The sequence below is a fragment of the Hibiscus syriacus genome, unplaced genomic scaffold, assembly GCF_006381635.1.
Source record: "Hibiscus syriacus cultivar Baekdansim isolate YM2019G1 unplaced genomic scaffold, ASM638163v2 tig00110943_pilon, whole genome shotgun sequence".
Taxonomy (NCBI): domain Eukaryota; kingdom Viridiplantae; phylum Streptophyta; class Magnoliopsida; order Malvales; family Malvaceae; genus Hibiscus; species Hibiscus syriacus.
Window position 1 is genome coordinate 477093 of NW_024062924.1, and position 5805 is coordinate 482897.

General features: G+C 39.2%; 1 pseudogene; it reads left to right on the forward strand.

Moving 5' to 3' along the window:
* The first annotated feature begins 339 nt into the window (after positions 1 to 339).
* On the forward strand, positions 340 to 4722 carry LOC120147813 (annotated as a pseudogene).
* The last annotated feature ends 1083 nt before the right edge of the window (positions 4723 to 5805 follow it).

The window sequence follows — 5805 nt, forward strand, 5'->3', positions numbered from 1 at the left end:
AAACCTCAATTGGATATTAAATATGTCATAACCATGTAGAGCCACACCCTCACCTAAAATTTTCTTAATAAAAAATAAAAATCTCAAATTCAAATAAATATATTTACATAATATATATTATTGATTATTAAAAACATAATCAAAACAAATATTAACTCGCAATTATAAAAAATATTACTCCATTAATAGTTAGATGGGTAATTTCATATGGTGATGCCACGTCATAATCTCAGAGAACTCCATATCAGCACGTTTCCGTGGACCCCACCGGTACGGAAAATGCCACTCCTGAAAAGCTCTCAAATATATAAGCTCAATTCCCCCATTGGCCTTAAAAGTTAAAACACCAAAAGAATACAAAAAGAATACGAAGGCCATCTCTCCATCTTTGCTTGAAGCCTTTCTTCACTTTCTCTCAACGAAATCAGCTGAAATATCGGCCGACAGGTAATTCTTCAATTACCCAATAGTTGGGATTTTCTGGGTTTCTCATATCTGATCAAATTAATGAATAGTTTTAAGGGAAGAGTTTATACAGAGATGTCAATGGCGGCGGGGGTAGCATCGCCGAGGGAGCGGGCTCAGGCTTTGGGATCGGCGGTGGTACCCGTCATGCAAGCCGTGCCGGCTGTTGCTGATGTTTTAGCCAAGGACACGATCATTTCTTGGTTCCGAGGGGAATTCGCGGCAGCCAATGCCATCATCGATGCTCTTTGCGGTCATTTGTCGCAGCTCCAAGGAGGTGGGGACGGAGGATCGGAGTATGAGGCGGTGTTCGCGGCGATCCATCGGAGGCGGCTGAATTGGATTCCGGTGTTGCAGATGCAGAAGTATCACTCCATTGCCGATGTGTCGGCGGAGCTGAAAAAGGTGGCTGCCAAGAAGACGGGAGGAGGAGAGGAGACTGTCAAGGAGGAAGTGAAAGGTGGTTATGGCGGAGGGGACGAAGGTTGTTTGGATGATGAGAAAGAGAAAATCGCCGAGAAAATGGAGGAAAACGAGGAAGTTGGTGGCGAGGAAGAAAAAGATTCCCCTGACAGTGACATTACTGATTCAGGTAATTTCGTAGTTAAAAGAAAAGTGATATTCGATTATAAACTTTAATTCTCTTTTACATATATGCAAATGTAAAGCGATTACGATTTGTGTGGAAAAAAATTTTCTCGCCTTTTCCTTGTGAAATTTTGACGCAAAATCAGCCCAGTTACTGGGATTCCAACGAACGTCTACTGCTAAAACAAAGCTCTGAACTTGGGTCTGTTTTTTTCCCCTTTAATTCCATCGGATCAGTTGGTGTATTCAAACTTTTTCTGTTTCATTACTTGAATTCTTCAAATTTTCTATGTTTATTGGTCAATCAATAAAAAAAAAACAAAAATGTCGTCTTTTTCTTTGTTCTAATAACAGTGTGAAACGCAGAGAGGCGTGAAGCATTGTATCTCATAATTTCCGTGTGTTTTGGTAAAGCGAGAAAGTGAAAGCTTACAACTTTCCTTTTTTGTATAAAAAAGATTTAATAATTTTCCTTCATTTTCCTTTAGACCAAACAGAGCCATGTATTTCTTCAGGTGATCAGTTCTGAAACGTGTCCAACTCCTTTTCAAACTTTTCTGACTTTGAATTCAACGTGGGGGGTTAGTTGATGATGCTGGGTTTTCATTAAATTTTCCGCCCTTTTCTACATGATTCTTCAAACTCACACTTTCCTGGTAAAAAAAAGGGGTTACTTTTTCACGGGATCAAAATTTCCATTTTTTTTATGTAAAAAAGTGTTTTTTTTATAATTTTTGCTATTAAAAAGGTTTTTTCAGATGTTTAATAGTAATACTGTAGGCATGTTCCCGAGGTTTAAGCGAGGAGTTTTGAGAATTTCAAGGATAAGTCTTTAAATGGAGAAGGGTTTGGCTGATTCCGTCTGATCACAGCCGCCTGATCTAATTGTTTGGCATCACGGCTGCCGTTTGATGATCTCACGTGTGCTTTATGAGTCGAGCCGAGTTGACTCGTTTATCTTGGCTTACCTTCCCCGGTCCAGCCCGGTTGCCCTTTTGAGCGAGCGATCCAATGAAGATTGAATTGTGTTCTACGACAAGAAAAAAAAAAAAGTGAACTTGTAGTGTTTGGAAAGCCGGTTGTGGTAATCCGACAGTAGGACAAGCTGTAGTTTATTGTCCCTCTATTGTACATAGACCTTGGACAACTTTTACTGAGCTTTGAAAATGGTGTACTGAAAGTAGTTAATTTAATTAAAAAGATAACAGCTAATTCCCTGCTTAAACCTTTTGTTTTCTGGCAATGCAGGATCTCAGGAAGTTCAACATGTTGACGAAAACATCGATATTTGTTCTAACCATGAAGAATGTGAGGCGCGGCCTTCTCAAATCAAGTTGACGAAAGGTTTTTCTGCCAAGGAACATGTTAAGGGCCACATGGTGAGTTCTTTCTTTCTTTTACTTCCTCTTTTCGATGCACCAAACGGACAGGAATCGGAAAGATGGGTTGCTGTAGTTTTTAGTTCTGAATTCTGCAAACGGATGTCTTAACGACATTGCATCCTTGTTTGCTGATAACGGTAATGCAGGTGAACATTGTGAAAGGATTGAAGTTGTATGAGGATGTATTTACTGATTCGCAGCTGGCTAAGCTTGGTGATTTCATGAGTGAACTTCGATCCGCTGGCCAGAATGGGGAACTGTCAGGTGCCATCCCACTTTAAAACCAAAATGAGCCTGCTTTAGAAAATTAAGATGGAGATTTGAAATAGTTATACCTTCTGTTGTAGCTTTGGTGTATGCTTGGTCAATTTAATGATTATAACAACTTATACTGGGAAATAGTTATGGATATATACTCTCACTTCCAATTGGCTGTATTGGCTGATAAGTTGGGAGTTTAGACTTTGACGGAGAAGCTTTGTTACGAGCACATGAATTAACCGTAGGTATCGCAATATGCATTTATGCGATTTTACAAAGTTCTTTTACTTGGTTGATACAAATGCATTGGTTGATTGCCTTTTCTTTTTCTTCTTTGATGTTATATATGAATTTTTTTAACCCCACTTCTGCAATTTTTCGGCCAAGTCTTTGTTTAATGGACTTGTTACTGATTCTTTTGCTTTTTTGGATGATTAAGGTGAGACTTTTATTTTATTCAACAAAAAAATTAAGGGAAACAAGCGAGAGCTGATTCAGTTTGGTGTTCCGATTTTCGGACATGTTAAAGACGAACCTACAAGTAACAATCAAACGAGTAAGACTCCACTACAAATCAACGGTTATGTTAGGTTTCTCTAGTTCCTTAATTTGTTCTTTTTACAGTTGATATAGAACCGATTCCAGCTCTGCTCCAAAGTGTAATAGAACACTTGATCCAATGGCAACTTATACCCGAATATAAGAAACCAAATGGCTGCATCATTAACTTCTTCGATGAGGTATACATTTTTGCTGCACTTCCGTTCCCATCTTTCTAGGTTATTTGTTCGAGTACAATATTGCCTATAGGACGCAAGTGATGTAGTTGTGTTTCTTTAATGCAGGGTGAATAATCACAACCTTTTCTTAAACTACCACATTTGGAGCAACCTGTCACCACACTTCTCCTATCTGAATCAACAATGGCTTTCGGGCGAACGCTTACGAGTGATGGTGAAGGGAACTATAGAGGGCCACTCCAACTTTCACCAAAAGAAGGGTATGTTCACAGTTCACTTCTTCTATTGATAGGATGAGAGGGATTGCTTTGGGTGATGGGGGCATTGTGTTTAGTTTGTTTATAGTGGCTTGCTTCATACTTCGGAAAACTAACATTAAACAGCTGCAGCTTCTCATTTATACATGTTATTCTCCGGAACTGAAATGGCATTTCAGTTGCGATAAAATCTAGAATAACCATATTTATCTTCTTAGCACATCTGCCGGAACTGAAATGGCATTTCAGTTGCGATAAAATCTAGAATAACCATATTTATCTTCTTAGCACATCTGCACCTACACTTGTTTCTCCACTTTTCAACCGTCCAACTTTCTTTTCGCTTCCTCCTCCAAGTTGTGTCGGAATTTGTGATGTAAATGCTGTAAACTTAGCTGGAAACTTGTTTTAAAAGAAAATGGAATTGCATCTCTAAATGTATACTGTTTTTTACTGATTTTCTACAGGTCTCTTTTAGTTATGAGGGGAAATAGTTCCGACTCGGCAAGACATGTGATGTGCCCATCTCCAAACAAGAGGGTTAGCATTACATTCTTCCGAGTCCGGTCTGATACCAACCAAGCCCAGTCACCACCAACTACCTCCCAGTCTGGTGCCATGGCCCTATGGCAACCGGCTGTCCCTGGTCCATATGCAATGTCAAATGGATCTCTTAATGGCTACGAGGCACTGGATACGATGCCAAAATGGGGAGTCCTCCGTGCTCCAGTTGTCATGCTAGCACCCGTGCACCCAGTGGTGGTGAGCCCCAGAAAACTTCCTCATGGTGGCACCGGGGTATTCTTGCCCTGGACAATGGGAGGATCAAAGAAACACACCAAGCACCTTCCGCCTCGTGCCCAGAAAGGAAGAATGCCCGCGTTACCTTCTCCTGTTGAAACTCAAGTAGCAGAGTCTACCTCTGAACCATGCATCAACGTCGAAGGGAATTCGGTATAAGTTCAGTGCAAGACATTGTTCGAAGCACTCTTTTTGCTCTGAAAGAGCGCTTACATTCTGTACAAATGCGACTCAAGTGCCGTAATGTTTGTTTTTTCTTTCATTTTCACTCTTTTTGTTTCTTCCGTCAGCAACTTTAGGTGTTCTGGCCATTATAACAACAGTTGTTGAAAATCATGGTAGGGCTTCATAGGTAGTTGAGCTTTAAGTTTGAGTGTGAAATAGCTCTACTTGGCTGCCTCAAAATTTTTACTGTAGAACAGTCCCCTCTTCAAGTTCAACATTGAAAACACAAGAGAACGCTCCATTTTCAAAGGCAGGCATCAACTGCATAATTAGGGCAGTCAAAACCATTATTGAACTCAAAAGTCTTCCATGAACAAAACTTAAAGGTTTCTTGATTAAAAAGAAAGCGGAGTTGTATTGTTGAGAAGGCAAATAAGCCAGAAATGAGATGACAATAAGAAACCATAATTTGTTAAATGAAATAATACTATTCGCTTGCTTTTCAATGTTACAGTCTCCTTATTTATAGCTAAACTACGCACAAAGTTTCTCTAGAATAATCTGTAACAATTTGACAGTTTTCCAATAAGTGTTAACGTCATCCATCGTCATCCATGCAGCTGACTCACCATTCTTTTAACTGTTTAGAGGATTTGCCATTGCAGTAACTATTGTGGAATTACCATTGCTATAACATTCTCTCGTCTCCTCAGGGGCTTCTCCATTGGTAACACAAATCTTGTCTCGAAACGAAACAAAGGTAGATTTTGACCATGGTTTTGTCAAACCACCAGCAAGTTGTTGAAGGGCAGGAACTTAACTCACACTAAGTTCTTTATTCGTTACTAAGCACATATCCAATTTCATAAGTTTGGATTTTGCGTGAAATACTAGATTTGCACTCATTGCCACTGCACTTGTATTGTTACTCCATATGACAGGAGTTTCCACTTGTTTCACACCCATGTAAGTGGTAACTCTCCAAAATAGTTATTATTTAAAACTTTTTTAGTTAGATTTATGTTTGTACTTTAGTATATTATGATCATATTTAGAATGCTTTTAGTTAATTTTGCATTCCATGCATTGTTGGGAGTGATTTGGTAATTATTGGAGTAATTATGATATTTTATTGTGATATTGTTA